The sequence below is a fragment of the Phragmites australis genome, chromosome 12, assembly GCF_958298935.1.
Source record: "Phragmites australis chromosome 12, lpPhrAust1.1, whole genome shotgun sequence".
NCBI lineage: Eukaryota > Viridiplantae > Streptophyta > Magnoliopsida > Poales > Poaceae > Phragmites > Phragmites australis.
Genome location: NC_084932.1, coordinates 32,001,906 through 32,019,151, shown reverse-complemented (window position 1 = coordinate 32,019,151; position 17,246 = coordinate 32,001,906).

The following is a 17,246-nucleotide window of genomic DNA, read 5'->3' as shown; positions in this document are numbered from 1 at the left end:
ATCTAAAAACGTGGAGCATGGTCTGGTATGAGCTCTACAGAAAATGAGGTATAAAATTTGAAAGAGCTCATAGAAGGACGTAATTTCGAATATTAATATTAAATTCTCCATGAAAAGACACAGTAACAATTTACAAATGTTGGTAAAAAAGAGAATACATCAATTCATGTATGCTGTTTTAATTAGAACTAGGATTTGGACCGTGCTTTTTTAGGCTGACCTAAGCACAACACAGTGCTTTTTTAGGCTGATCTAAGCACAACACAGCACAACCCAGCCTAAACACAGCACGACACGAGAATAGACCGGTCAGATCTTGATATGATGCACAATAGGTGGTCTAGCTTGGTATGCACAATAGGTGGACCAGCCCGATACCAAAATGGCCAGACTGCGATGCAGGCTGGGAGGGGCTGGCTGTGTGCGTGTCTCCTGCCACCCGCAAGCTAGTACGCCACAAGCTAGCTGAGATGTTGCCTTATTTTGTACAGAAAGTAATATTATATTATTTTTAAGTAATTTTTTATATGCTACTGATAAAACTTACAAATCCTTTACATACATAATAACACCTAGGATGTCAAAGATACCTGAGATTTTATAATATACCAGAAATTTAAGTTTTAACTAGTAGTATATAATTTTTTTTTCTTTTTAAGTACGTATACTACATTGTTGAGACTGCGTGGTCAAGCCAAGCGAGCGAAGGCTGCCACTGCCACGCCACGAGCATTATTGCCCGCGCTGACGTGGGTAACCAGCGTCACGGCGCCAGGCCCGCTCTGCCTATATGGCCGGACCCGGCGCTGGCGCGGTGCCGGTGCTCGTGGACCTCCTGCTCGACTACCCCGAGAGGCGCGTCTGCGAGCTCGCACTCTCGGCGCTGGACCGGCTGTGCACGTGCTCCGAAGGGCGCGCCGAGCTGGTCGCGCACGCAGCGGGCCTAGCTGTCGTGGGCATGAAGGTGCTGCGGGTGTCGGAGGCTGCGAGCGAGCGAGCGGGCAGTGCACGTGCTGCGGTCCGTGGCGCGGCATGCGGCGACGCCCGCCGTGCTGCAGGAGATGGCACAGGAGCTCACGGAGGACATCCTCGCCGTCGCCGCGCTCGCCGGCGTCCGCCTCGCCGTGCGCCCGATGGAAGCGATGCGGTGCGTGATTTGAGTTTGGAGCGAGCGGGTTCTGGGCGGGATGCGGTGCGGAGGGTGTGCTACGGGCCCACATGTCGGCACGAGCTGTCTCTGAGCAAATGAGCAAGGGAGGTGGGGGCGATGACGGACGACCATCGTCACCACCACCAACTCGGATTTTTAAAGTAGCGAAGATATAGATTTTATAGCTATAAATAATATATTTTATTAATTTTTTAATCAAAATCTAATTTCGAATACCTAATCTAGAAAAAAATACATCTATTATTTTTGAACGGAGAATAGCATAATGTCGATCACCGTATAACACACACTCACACACATATATATAGTCTATTCCGCATCTAGGTGCACTGTTGTTTACCACTGCATCACCTCCAGTTATAACTAACAAAACTGTCAATTACAATCCGCTAGGTATACCAGTTACAACTACACGTCCAGAAATACATAATTGCAACATAAGAAGCTAACGAGTTACAGTCAGTTACCATTAATATATATAAGGACCGGATCTATATTTTAGATTGTACTACGATTACAATCGTGTTCCTTATATTGTGCATCATTAGATAAGAAATTCGTTAGGAGTTACGTTCATTCATAACGCAATTGTAACTTAATTTTTTTTATTTACGTCTAGTTGTTACTCCTTGTCTTGTGGATTATAACTCTACTATTTTTTGAATTGTAATTGGAGGTGGCACAACAGTAACTAGAGTTAATCCTAAGCACATAATATATATACTATATATATACACGCGCGCACGTACAATTACATACATAGATAAGTATCTCAATCAAGTATTGCAATCCCGGGCTTCTCCTGCCCTCAACATTTTAGTGACTTAGAGGCCTCAACAGTCCACACCTTTACGGATGAAAACGGTTTGAAAACAATCGGTAAAGGTCTAAATTATTTCAGTTTCATATTTTCTCTCAGAAGCAGACTCGATGATGATAATGTTGGAGGCCACTTTTAGTTTCATATTTTCTCTTGGAGACGGAGTCGATGATGATACTATGCAAGCGTCGTCTTGCGTTAAAGAAGGGTTACGTTGATGACTAGGTTTGATTGCCCATGATGGATCAAATAGTCAGAGGTTACGTTGCTAGGTTAAGGATATTGCCAGCGACTATGCGTAGCGGCAACGGAGGCTCGGGTTTTGTCGAAGACGGCGATCAGACGGGTGGCCACTGGCATCGACGCTAGGCTTTGGTGACGTTTCAGGAAAAGGAGAGAAGCATGGCATAGCATGTGGAAAAGGCTAACTCAGAGGTATGGGTTTTGGAAGGGGTCCTCCGAGGTAGCGGCAAAATAACAACGACTTCTCTCAGGTTAAATTGTGGCCGCGTCCAGATGCAGCAATAAAGATGCATGCATTCCCGGAGATTAGCTATGAAATTTGAGAAACCGTCTGAACAGAAACATTCATATTCCCCAGGAACACAAGCTATGACACGGGTTTGGGCAGATCATCCCCTGAGAGGAAGATTGATCAGCAGAGATGAGATGAGTGACGGCTACAGCAAGTTGTGGTTGGTGACCATGTTCCGATTGTGTCGCTGCATAACCGGTGAAGGGCTCCTAGGTTCACACACAAGACTCCATAGAACACGCTGTGATGCAGTTGACGCATCCATAAAGCCTATGTATCGATGGGGAACACGAATGCAATCCCGGTGCATGCGCAAAACACATCTAGACACCAGACAACGGGAATTGCGAATATGATCCTGATGGCATAGGTGCTCTGCTGGCCGAACTATGTTTGTGGGGTGGTTAAGGGCTAATAAGGGCACACGCTGGTCAAAGGGCATAGTGATCGGTGCATTAGTCGGTCAGGAACGACGATGCCAATCGGTGGCGGTGTGGCTGTCCGCGACGGCGACGGTCGTGGCGGTGCATCAAGAGCTCTGTGGGGACTAGGGCTTGGCTAGAGACTTAGTATGATGGTAAAACAAGGGTAAGGGAGGAGAAGGAGGATGAGGGGCTGGTCTTTACCTTGCTTTGACAGTCAGGGAGGAGGTCATCGAGATGGTGCACGGCAACGACAACGGTGGCATTGGAATCTGGGCTCGCATTCCTTTGGTGGACATGTAGAAAACTTTGTGGAACACACAATGACATGGTCAACGCATCGAAATAGCTGCTGGATAGACGGGAACATGGACGCCACCTCCGGTGCGTGTGCTGGACGTGCCGAGGCGTGAAGCAATGGCACGGAAATGTAGATGCCGGCGGTGTCGATTCTCCTTTGGACGATCTGATTATGAGAGTGTGATAGACAATTAGGGGCATGTTGTGGTAAAAGTGCTCGATGATCAGAGCTCTGGTTCACCGGGAACGGCGATGTCAATCCGCGACCAAGCGGCTGGCCGTGAGAACGACGGCTGCAGCAACTATATTCTGAGGATAATATCTCCACTATCCGAACTCCAAATTGGACGTTTTTGAACTTCTATAAGACTTGTGTGCCGGCCAAGAGTTTGTGACTGGGCAAGATTATGCCCAAGTGCACTTTAGACATATCTAGGGTTTTAGAAAAGAAAGTCTTGCAGAGAAATTTGAATAGGGTTTGAATTTGAATTGAGCTCATAGTGAATTTTGAGAGAAAAGAAATACAATGTTAAGCAAGAATGGGAGTAGATAAGGAATTTGAATTTGGATTTGGATAGGATTTGAGGAAAAAAAAGATTGACTTTAAACAAGGATTTGGATAAGATTTGAATTGAATTAGAGAAGAATTAGGTATGATCAGAGATTGAATAGGTGATGAATTCAAGAATTTTGAATTCCAACCATTAAGCACTATTGAGTTTTATAAAAAGCTTTTCAGAACTTTTTTCACTCCATAAACCAAATAGAAAGAATAAAATATAATAAAAAGAACTCTAATACATTTACCTAGATCCTAGCAAAATCTAGCATGCAATGCACAAGAATAATAACCTATATTGCTTGGTTGTTTATAAACTACTCTACTGGTAAAGCTACTCACCAATATTGGACAATTTTAAAAGTTATAAAATACACATGATCTGACAACCAACTTAGACATCAGGAGGGTTTTTTAAAACAGTGTCATGAACTTTTATGTAATGAAATTTTATGTATTATGGTTTAATTTGTATTTATTAATATTATATATTATGTAATGACCTAGTAGTTGCTATATATAAAGTCTTGTGTTACCTAGCCTTGTTTGATCCCTATAACAACCGGCAGTGATAGGGGGTGCGCAAATCAACACCTCTGTCTATCACTGCCGATTGGTAATTTCAACCGGCACAATTACAGCCTCTATTTAATTGCTCTTCCTCTGTCATTTTCTATATGCCACAAGTGAGAATTCACTCTGACACTAGTGAGGCCAGAGTTCTTTGTTCTTCCTTCCTCTTCTGACTTAGATCGCTAGAGGTTTGTAAACAAACGCTGTTTTCTTTTCATTATCTAGTAGTACTTTGTTGTTCCTTACTTTTTTTTTTGCAGATCTATGTTCTTCTTATCTTATTTTTTACAGATCTACTTCTTCTGTCATTATGATGGCTCATTTTAATCCTCGCCCTAAAATGGTTACAACTAGTTAGCTTGTCGCTTGTCACCTAGGTCTCGTTCGAGGTGACCAGGAACAGTTGCTTCTAGTTTCGAAATGCCAAGATCATCCAACCCGAAGCTGGTGGATGGACATTACTGCTTGTCTCTAGTACGCCCTTGGACCGAACAATGTTGTGTGGTCCCGGATATCCGTTGATCCCCATGACAACTATTGCTATGTTCTCTACCAGTTACCTAACAATTGTTTTTGCATGATCACATGTACAGTGTCGATGATGATAGTGTTGTCTTCGCCGGAGTGAGCCATATTTGCTTTCTAGAGGGGGGAGATAATCTGGCAACCAGTTATAACATTGTGAGGAATTATTAAATTGGTGTAACTTTTATATATGTATTATTAAACTGGTGTAATGAACTTTTATATGAACCAGTTTATGTAATGATATTTTATTTATTATGGTGTAATTTGTATTTATTAATATTAAGTTACTTATCTTCCCAATTATTCACTCTATTTCACCTCTCTCTCTGCCTAGCCTTGTTTGGGCTAAGTGAATATATAGTATCATTGTGGATCAATATTCACTATATTTTACCTCCTCCTTTGCATCCTTGCTTGTCGCACCTTGCTATACCTTTACTATCCTTTAGTACTGCACTACATATTGAGGAACACCATGCATTCTTTATAAACTCTAGCTCTGACTTATAGAACTGAAGGGTTCTTGTGCTTCTAGTGGTTTGGAACGTACTAGTGGCTTTCTGGGGCTTTCAGCTCAAGCACCCTTTAAACAAAACATTGCCATAAGAAGGTCCAACCATAATTCTTAAGGTTAATACATCTCGCATATGCTCACCGACTCATAGTGAACCCTAGTAGCTACCGTGCTTCGTCCTCGTACTTTAGATTCACAAAGAAATAGAAGTTGTCGGTAGAGTCTTCCCCACAGATCGTAGCCTGAGCAGGTTTGCTAGCGTCGGCATTCTTCTTTCGCTTTTTTAATCTAGTTAGCTTTGTAATAGCGTGTTCCTTAGTTATTGTTTATTTGTCAATGATAGAATATGTACTCTTGAAAAGGGAACTCGAAGTAGCAATTGGAGAGAAAAGGATCCGAAGGGCAAGATCTGCCTAGCGAGGAGCCCAGCTTACAAGAACGGTCAACAAGAGGAATAATTGCAAGAAGGCAAGTTCTAACTCCTTGATCATATTGATCCCATGTTTGCAACTAATTAAAATGACAAACTAAAACCAGGTAGTTATACATGCATGCTACTTTACTTTAAATGCTGGTGTTAGTTATAACCTATTTATTGAGCTATAACTTGATTACTACTCACAATGATCAATAACACTCTAGATTATCCTCAGCATCCAATATAATGATGTTGGATGAAACCTTGCTAACTAGTATGCTTAGGGCTCGGTTACTCTGCTCTATTCGGAGATGCATGCTATCTCCTCGGAGAGCTCTTAACAGTTTTTTTTTTATCAAGATCACTTGCTATGCAAATGAGTGAAAGGGTTGTGTGATTGGTGGTGTGTGTGGTGTTGGTGTTAAGAAAACCATGAAAACCACTTTGGAGGGGGTGAGTGAGGTAGTCCTCTGATAGGGGATGCCTCAAGGGCGCAAGTCCTCTAGGGAGGTTTGCTAATGAAGATGCTTGCCCCGGCCGTATAAGGACCGAACCATTGTGCCATCATGCTAAGTCACCCCAGTGCAACCACATGTCCTACATGGCATGAGTTGTGTCACATCCCAAAATCTTAATTATGCCATTAAGCATAAACATATCATTTAGCATCATGATCATCATGTTATTGGTTAGACATTTTGGTTTGTTTGTTAGTCCATATGGAGGGTTATAATTTCTTTGTATTTAAAAGTAACTGATGTTAGGATTTTCATTAGTTAAGTCCCGCTTAGAGATTGTAATCACTGCACAAGTGTTTACAACTAGTTAGCAGTAGTTTTCAGCTTACCTCTCTAACATGTGGGACCCACGGCCGGCCCCACACCTCTCTCTCTCTCTCTCCCCTGGGCGCCCACCCTTTCTCCCTCTCTCCCACTCACTCTCCTTGCTCTCTCCAACCGGCCAGAGCAAAGGCAGCAGCTGCTCCCTCCCTCTCTCAAGCTCACACTCACTCTTTCTCCTAAAAAATCCCACTCAAGAACAAGGAATCAAGGTGTGCATGTTATACCCCTGAAATCCCCACCTCTCTAGCTTCACATCCATCCGTTTCATTCTTACATGCAGGAAGTTTTTGAGGTTTGGCATTCCATTTTCGTCACCCTTGTTTTCTGAAATTTGCAGCACATTGTTCCTCTCTTCTCCAAGCTAATCCCTCCGATCCTCCCTCAACCGAAGGCCACCAACGTGGGCAGAGGATCTTGGGTAAGTACACTAGGGTTTCCACGATAGTATTGCATGTTGTAACTCGGATTTAGATGGTTTTGAAGGCTGCATTCGAGGATTGGCGAAGCAACGCGTGTTCTTGAGCTTTGGAATGAATTAGAGGGTTTTGGGTGAGAATTGTTTAGAAATCGTGTTGCTAGGGTGGTAAGTGAGTTCTAGGTTCTATGAACTATCTCATACATGATAACCTTTTAATCGGTGAGGCTTGCAAAGTGTTTCGGCCCAAGTTCTCCCTTAGAAAATGCTCTCTGTCCAAAGTTGGACACTCCGGGTGGAACCTGGATAGTCTGGGTGGCCCGGTGAACACCCGTTGATTTGTTCTAAAAAATCGTTAGGATTTAGGGTGTGTTTTGGGTTTAGAACCCTTGTACTAGTTCTTATCCATGTTTAGGTGGAATGGATTTAACATGCACGATTGAATCTACCACTAGAATCGCTGCAAGAATCTAGTCTGCCAGCATCCAGAGTATCCGGGTCCATCCGGAGACTCCAGGTAATTTAGTTTAAATTTAACTGAGATCCTCTATTGGAGTATAACCCAGACAGTCCGGCATCACCCGGAGGGTCCGAACCTGGATACTCTGGCTTGACCCGGACTATCCGAACTGTTGTCAACTTCCAACGTAGTTTAGTTCGCAAGTCTTCTTTGTTCCTTTGTATGTCTTATACTCTTATCTTGATTTTGTAATGCATTATTTACTTTTATACATCATGTAGCACATATCATCGCATCTGTCTCATACTCATCATTGCATGTGTTCTCTTTAGTGAACAAAGGATCGGAGGTTAACGTGGGCGTGATCGAGGGCGATCCGGAGTTTGCTTCTTTTGCTATTTGTGATCAAGCTGAACCACAAGGCAAGCATCTAAGCATTTTCATCCCATTATTTTGGATCCTATATTGTGTCAAGTGATAAATTATGCTTTTATGTATATTGCATTGTCAATAAGTTGTATGTCAGTTTTGGGAGTAGATCCTATTTGTTGTATTGCCTTTCCTTGGTATTGTTATCCCTTGATACTTTGTAACCCTGGGTATAACTCTGAATGGTCTAACCTAAAACAAACACGTTATGCTTAGCAAGGCTTAGATCATCGGTAGAAGTCGAGCGGTGGTTCGGCCATTGTTAGGGAGCTTAGGGCTTACTTCTATTGCACAAAGATGATGATGGGATGTGTGAGTCAGTGAGGATGAGACGAGATTTGACCTTGTGATAGGGATGGCTCGAGAAGGGAGTCTCGGATGCTTTAGGCCTGCTTGAGTCGATTAAGCACCGTTCGTTGTTGCCGTTGGCTTTAGCACTTTCCGTACTAACCACATGTCGATATAATGGTAGATAAGCCGAATACCTTTTGCAGTTGTGACCTTTTAGCTTGTGGGCCTATGGTGTCGTGGGCATAATAGGCTTGTAGAAGTAACGTCGTAAAGGTGGTGTGGGCATAATAGGCTTGTAAAGGTATCTAGTTTGCTCAGGGAGTAGTTCTAGTTACCTCCACACCTTTAGGCGTAACTCGGGTGCTCCGGGAGTAGCCCTAGTGGACCTCCGTACCTATAGGTGCATGTTCAAACGGTCGGGGCTCAATTGGGAAAGGTTGTCACAAGTATCCTCTTGTGTGCACTTTAGTGGGTGGCACAAGCCGAATAGTCCTCGTGTCGTGTGGGTAAAGAGGTACCCCTGCAGGGTGTAAGATCAATTCAAATTGCCACGCTCTCGGTCGTGAGCAAGATATTGTCCATCCGCATCAATCGTAGAGATTCAATATTGGGATGTTATTGTTGTATGATGGTTAGTGGATAGTGATGTTGATGATGAGTTGCTACGGTTCAAGTACAACTATGTTATGTCGATAATCTCATGGTACAAGGATGTTAAGTTAGGTGTAGGTGCTTACACTTGAGTCCAAATCGCTTTCGCATGGTAAATGTCATTTAACCCTTTGTGGCCGAGTCCTTGCTACTTTACCCAAAAATGCATTCTCCTTGGAGTCGGGCTATTTATAAGTGCCCACTATGGATTCAGTCTTGCGAGTACCTTCGTACTCACGTGCTTATTTTGCTTTCTAGGTGAGGAAGAACTTGTATTTGGCTACTTTACACCTGCCGTTGTTGGCGACAGGCAGGAGTAATGCCTACTACTCGTATGTGGATATTTTGGGGTGGCACCTTAGGGCAACCGGCGCTACCCATCTATTGTAGTTGTGTACTTTCCGATGCGTGATTACTCTACATATGTTCGAATCATGTATTTTGTTGTAAAGCTTGAATTAACTAAAGACTTGTAACTTATTTTTAATTACTTGCTCTTTATTATATCCCGTGATGATGTGCTTGTTGTAAAGGCGTGTGTTCCGATCTAGAAGAAAACACATGCCGGGACTACCGGGGTGATATTCCGGTTAGTCAAGAGAGTCATGATTCCACAAATGATCGACTTAGTGACTAATTGGAATATTATCTGGATGGTTCCTCACAACTTGACTCTTTTTTCTCCCTGACCAAGCTGGACATATTATATTAGGAGGGCTGAGAGCAATGAGAACCCAAGTGACTATCAGGTGCTCTATTGGATGTTGTAGAACTAGACACATTATGAAAGCCTATGGGACTGGAATCCAATGATCTACTTTTGGATGTTGCAGAACCTGATACGTAATCAAAGCTTGGGGGATTGGTATCGGGGACGGGACCTGTAGCACTTGGTGTTCCGTAGTAGAGTCTGGCAAGGGAGGATGAATGAAGTGCCTCAGTATGAATCGCTCCTTCATATGAAATAGATGGAGGCTGGGTATATCGTGTAGGTACAGTGTACTATCTCTGTAGAGTATAAATCTATTCGAATAGCCATGTCCATGGTCATGAACATGTGAAGTTATGGCCACAGAGGATTAGACTTGAGGTGTCCGTATCTCTTGATGTGTGAGTCAGCAATATACCTGTGTTTTGGAAAAAGCCGACTATATGCTGTTGAACTGGTTGAGACTAAGTGTCCACCAGCTAAAAGATGGGAATTTTAGGGAATCAATGGATTTTCCAAACCTGGTTTTTCAAGTGCTTTAAATTGAGTGTTACATTTTAATTCATACTACATGTAAAACTGGCTTTACACTTAGCCTATAGCCCTATGGCTTTAACCTTGATTGCTCCCCTTATGCATCTATCAACACCTTCAAGTAGTGCTAGAATGTCACACCCGGTTTTAACGGACAAAACCATATGCGGCTTATATGTGCTAGGATGTTTAACACAAATAAGGACGTCATAGGTGAAATAACAATAGAAATATTTTAAAGAAATAAATGTTTAACTCTTACAACAATTGACATATATTGTCTTCTATGAAGATATCTGCAGCTGATCAGAAACACTGGTGCCCAACAACACCGCAGGCAACCGACCGGGAGGCACATACCTAGAATATTACATCCTCGTCTTGATAGTCTTCAACATCTTCACTCACTGAGCAACACCACGCATGTCGCATGTTAGGGACAATAGCAAGGGTGAGCACATGCCATGCTCAGCAAGTGTACAGGAGAATAATGATATGCAGGCTTATAACAAGGACATGCTGACACAAGGGTTTATTTGCATAAATGCCATCTATTCTAACATAAGAGTTATAAAGCATCCTATTTAACTATGTGATTCATCATGTTACTACCAACCTCTAGAAACATCTTCACATGTTTTCCAACTACCTGCAATTCACATCAGGTTCCCAAACCAACCAACTTGATACCCATCGTAGGTAGCCAACCATCCAACTGCTACCCGTTGTAGGTAACCAACCATCCAACTGCTAGCCATCGAAGGTAACCAACCATACAACTGCTCCCCATCGTAGGTAACCAACCATCTAACTGCTACCCATTGTAGTTGATCAACCACCAACCAAACCAACTAATCATGTGAAGGGACCACGCCGCTCTTAATCGTGAGCACGACTAATATACCAGTTTTAACACTCTGTAGAGGTCGTTCAACTTTACCTATGAGTCATGATTCCCGTATGCCCGTGCCATCATAACACTTACACACTTCTGAGGTGTGCGGCTAGGTTTCACTACAAGGACGTTACATAACATCCTCCTAACTAGAATAAGCCCTCTGAGGTTTCACCGATATCAAAGTGGCATCGCACCACCCAGAAGATCCCTCTTACGCCTTGTAGCTCCAGAAAGAATCACTTTCCTTCCTACAGCACCATTGGCTTATACTATGTTGAGGATCTGCTAATTATTTGGCCAGACTATACCCATATAAGCCTCATAGTTGAACTGTTAATTGGGGTTACCCATTCCACGAATCGGTCCTTAGGATACTGAGCAGACACTCCCACCAACCATAGTGCTTTCACGCACCTGTGCATCCCCGCACCATCATCATCTAACCTTCTTCTCAACATCCCTATGTTCTATGTTGCTACAACAACTACCAGTATTTCCAACTCATAGTTGCATAGACTATTAACCATGTTTAATCAATAACCCAACCATACCCTTGTGCAAAGCTAAGCATAGGCTACCCAACATAACCACTACTGACAATTAGGGCGACAAGGGATATATGGAACATGGTACTATAAGTAAATATGATTCAGATTTAACAGCATGCATATTTGAAATAAAGAACACATTTGAAAAATTAGATCAGAATGTTTAAGGACACTTGCCTCCTTCCAATGTGCTGCTCAGTATTGTGAAAATCTTGATCTTGAAGTCCCTCTAACTGTTCCAAAACATTATCAACTAATCGCGGGAACTACTGACAAATAACACAAAGGAAACACTAAGAATAGCATACCAAACATCATCAAAACACTTTAAAAACACTATGGTTGGATAGGTTATGATTTTAGAAGACGCAAGAATTGCCTAAATCGGAGTCGGAATGAAGAAGAACGGCTTTCGGGAGATGGATTATGTAGAAAAGGAAAAGTTGATTTTACCAGAATTATCTTCCTATGGAAAAAGGCTTTGTTGCAAAATCATTGTGTCAGGCTTGACAACATCATTGTGCAAGGTTCAAGAAGTATAGGGCTGACTTGACTTCGCTGACTAGGCTATGGAGGATGATGTGGCACTAACTTGGCATGCTATGCATGCGTCGTCTTGCATTGAAGAAGGTGTACGCTAAGGTTTAGTCTCGACCACCTATGATGGATCAAATGGTCGGAAATTTTGCTGCTAGGTTAAGGATATTGCTGACAACTCTATGTAGCGACAGCAGCGGCTCGGGTTTCGGCGGAGATGGCAATCGGGCACGTGGCCACTAACATTGACACTGGGCTTCGGTGATGTTTCAACAAAACGAGAGAAGCATGGCGTAGAACGTGGAAAGGCTAACTCAGAGGTACGGTTGGTTTGGAAGGGGTCCTCCGAGGTAGTGGCAAAACAGCGACGACTGCTCTCAGGTTAAATTGTTAGCATGTCCAGATGCAACGATAAAGATGCACGCGTTTCCAGAGATTGGCTATGAAATTTGAGAAACCATATGAACATAATTATTTATATTTCCTAGGAACACAATTCTATGGCACAAGTTTTGGGAGATCATCCCCTGAGAGGAAAATAGATCAGTGGAGATGAGATGGGTGATGACTACAGCAAGCTGCGGTTGGCAACCACGTTTTGGTCGTGTCGTTGCACAACCGGTGAAGAGCTCCTAGGTTCATGTGTAAGACTCCATGGAACACACCATGATGCAGTTGGCGCATCCATAAAGCCTCTGGTTCAACAGGGAACGTGAATACAAACCCGGTGCGTGCGCAGAACACAAGCAGACACCGGACAGCGGTCATTGCAACAATGATCCCGATGGCATAGGTGCTCTACTGGCCGAAATATGTTTGTGGGGTAGTTAAGGGCTACTAGGGGCACACGCTGGTGAAAGGGCATGACGATCGGTGCAATAGTCAGCCAGGAACGCCGATGCCAATCGGTGGGTGCGTGGCTGTCCACGATGGCGACAGTCGTGGTGGTACAGCGAGGGCTCCGTGTGGGCTAGGACTTGACTAGGGACTTAGTATGATGGTAAAATAGGGGTAAGGGAGGAGGAGGGTCTATTCTTTACCTTGCTTCGACTGTCGGGGAGGAGGTCGTCGAGACGGTGCACGACAACGACAATAGTGGCATTGGAATTTGGGCTCGTGTTCCTGTTGCATCATTGTAGATCTGCGTGATTCCTCTAGTGGACATGTAGAAGACTTTGTAGAACACACAATGACACAATTGGCACATAGAAATAGCTGCTGGATAGATAGGAACATGGACGTCACCTCCGATACACATGCTGGACGAGCCCAGGCATGGGGCAGTGGCACGGAAACGTAGGGTGGCGTCGATGCTCCGTTAGATGATCTGATTGGTGGGATTTTGGAGGACATATAGGGACATAGTTTGGTAAAAGGGCTCGATAATCGGAGTTTTGGTTCACTGGGAACGGCGATGCCAATCCGCAACCAAGCGGCTGACCACGAGAACGGCAGCTGTGACGGCACGGTGTCTGCAAAGCGGAGGCATGGCTGGTTTGTAAAAAGGGTCTAGAGGCACTTGGAGGCTTCTATATATAGGGAGGAAGGCGTGAGGAAGAAATAAAGGCGGCCGGAGTCCGTGTACGGCACGACATAGAGTTTGAGTTAGATTCCGAGTCGGTTACGATTTCCTTTCTCACAGCCCTATATTCCGAGGACAATTTCTCCACTGTCCGAACTCCACTGGACTTTGTTGGACTCTATCTTGTAGTACTCAAAAAGATCTACAACTTTGGTATTCATTGTAGCTTCCAAAAACTCCATTTTAATTTCCAAAAATGTGTCACAAGATAAACTGTTTCAACTTGAACTTATCTACGCAGCACTGATTTTGGTGGCCAATACTCCCAGCTCCATTATCCAAAACGGGACACTACTACAGAAAAGGGCTTCACTGCTGGCTCCAAAACCATCTTCACTGCCGGTTTTGGAGCCGGCAGTGGGCAAGGAGCAGTGATAGTCTCGACTATCATTGCTGGCCTGGGGACCGGCAGTAAAGGTCTTATCATTGCTGGCTGAAGGTTTCAGCCGGCAGTGATAGTCGACTATCACTACCGGTTGAAGGCTTTAGCCGGCAGTAATAGTCAGGGGCCGAATTGATATTTTTTGGGCCGGAAAAATCGAATTTTTTTTTTCACCTGAGGAACCCCCACGCCTGCACCGTCGCAAGTCACAAGTCACGCGATTTTTTGCGTGAAATACACGCACGTGCAGTTTGTGACACTCGAACTCAGAATCTTTCAGCTCGCGCAATACGTCCTTACCATCCCACCATACAAGTCCTAGTGATAGCATTACAGATGCAATCCTTTTGACATATTTTGTCTGAAACTTTAAATAATTATTTGGATATTTAAATAACTTCAAATGAAAACAATTTCAAATACAAAGTTGTAGATCTCATCGAGGGATATAATTTTGATATAAAGTTTGTCCCCATCTGACTTTGTATGAAAAAGTTATAAATTTTTGATATAAAGTTTGTCCCGCCCGCACGTGTCTCCGGTCTGCTAACTGAGTGGTCGCAAGGTGGAAAAGTGTTCACCGGTCATGGCGTGCTCCGTGCTGGATCGATCTATCTCCCGAGCAAGGAAGTTCGAGTCTTTGTCTTTTGACTTAGCCGATGCGGACTCGCGAGGGCTCGAGGGCTGAACGCACCGAGAAGGACGGTCGGGATGACTTTGTTCTCGGGGATGGAAAGGTCGGGATCGGACCGACTAAGTACTCCTCGGGGCATCAAGACGAAACATCAGAAACAATGCTAAGTACTCGAGAATACCGGAGTTCTGAGTCCAAAGAAAAGCTTCCATGATATTTACAAAGGGAATACAAGCATTTCTAAGGGATCACTCCCGTATTTACATCAAGTCAAAGAAGAATGAAAGAAGAAGAAACTACAAAAAGCCTAATCGGAGTCGGCGTCGGAGTCGGAATCGTCACGGCCATCCCCGACGGCTGGCGGCGGCGGCACTTCCCGCGTGAAGCCGGCCGCCACCTCAGCAGCGGTGCTCCGAACCGCCTCCCGGGCAGCCTCTTCCTCGGCTTCGACTACTCCTTCCCGAGCTGGCTCCAGCGGAAAGTTCGAGTCTCTGCTCCGGTAGCAGGCCAAGACGTGCTCGGCCACCGCTTGGGCCAAGCTGCGCCCTTACCGGGCGGCAAGTTCCTGGACGGCCCAGGGCAGCGCCTCGAGGTGCTCGCAGACCTGATGGAGTCCCAGGACGAATCGGCCGGGACCGTCGCCCTTCGACTCCACGACAAGTCGCCCATGGCCGGCCCTCACCACGGACCGCCGCATCCGCCGGAGTGTGTCCTCCAACATATGCTGCAGGCTGGCCTTGAGCTTCTCCTTCGCGATCCGCAGTTGCTCCTCGAGCCCCTGGCCCCCGACCGCGCCAGAAGAGCTAGCGTCTGGTGCATGGCCGGTGGCCTGCTTCACCTGCCCCGCCAGCTTGGACAGGGCCCGCTCGCGGGCGGTCAGCTCCGCCTCGTGCTTGGCAATCTGCTCCTCCCTCGCAGCAGCGACCGCCGCCGCCTCGGCAGCCTCCATCTCCCGGTGGGTCAGCAAGTCCTCTCGGGCGCCCAAGTTCACCGCCGTGATCTCGGTGTCGACCTCTCGGATGGCGACGTCCTCCTCCCAGCGTCGGAGATCCCCTTCGATGTGCTGGAGCTCCCCTGCCCAACGTTGGAGGTTGGCGCGTGTCCGGTTGGCCTCGCCTTCTCGACGGGTTAGGTCAGCCTGGAGGGCCTCCGCCGCCCTCTTGCGGCTCACAACCGCCTCCTCCCGCTCCTGCACCTGCCTCTCCCTAGCAAGGGCCTCGGCAGCCTGCTGCCGCGACGCCTCAGCCAGGCGGGCGGCGTCCTCCCGCTCCCGCGCAACTTCTGCGCGGGCGTTCTCCAAAACTTCCCGCTCCCGCGTGACTTCCACGCGGGTATCCTCCAAAAACTTCCGCTCCCGCGCGCCCTCCGCGCGGGCCTCCTCCGTGGCGTGTTGTTCCTCCTCGTTGGCGGCGCGCACCGCGACGAGTCGGGCTTTAAAAGGAGCGCCAAGCAGTCGTGAGCTGCACTCTCTCCGTGGCCAGCGCGGCGCGCTCCGCCTCCAGTTGCACCGCCTCCTCCACCGTGGCCGCCTCCAGCCGCTCCATCGCCTCTCGGACGCCCCCCAGCGCGGCCAGGAGGGGTTCGACGGGCTGGCTGGGCGGCGGCTGGGCGCTGGGTCCCCTGCGAGCCTCCCTCGGTGGGCTCGGGGTCCCCGAAAACTGCCGCACGATCATCCGCCCCGGGCTCGGCACGCTCGAGGTAGGCTCGGACGGCGCGGAATGCTCCGGCGGCGGCTGCGTCTCCGTCTCAGCCGCCGCGTCTGCCGGCACCCTCTCGGCCGCCGCATCCGCCGATCCCAGCAAGGACATCGCGTCCGCCGGTTCCGGCTCTGCCACCGCGTCCGCCAGTTCTGGCACCGCCGCCGTGTCCGTCTGCCCCGTCTCCACCGCCGTGTCCGCTGGCCTCGGCCCGGCCGCTACGCTTGCCAGCCCTGTCTCTGCCGGTGCGCTCGACTCGGGGGCTGGCGCCGGCCTCGGTGCCTCCGACTGCCCCTGGCCCTCAGCGGCGCCCGTAGGCGGCCTACAGGAGAAAAAAGGAGATCAAAACCGGAGCTTAGTTCGGGCGAACCACGCCCAAGAAGGAATGAAGAACAAAACTTACGCGGTCTCGGTCCCTCGGTATTGCCATTTGGCTGCGGGGGTCCTGAACTCCAGGCCCGATAGTGCCGGCCCGGAATCCTCCCTCCTCCTCTTCCGCCGGGGGCTCGTCGGGGCCGCCGCGCGGTCTCCGGGCACCGGATCGGGCCCCATCCGAACGAGGCGCGGTTCCAGAACCGGGAACGCCGCCACTGCCAATGGCGACAGCGGGGACTCTGGCACGGGAATGAAGAGCTGGGGGCGCTTCCCCCGGTCCTCCAGCGCCGCCGCCGCTCCACTGCCGGTGGTGCCTCCTCCTCCGGTGCGACGGCTGCTGCCCGCAACAGCCCCACCGCTGGCCTGCGGCTCACCGCTCGCGGCGCCCAGCCACCGGTCCGCACCGAACTGCTCGCGGCCCC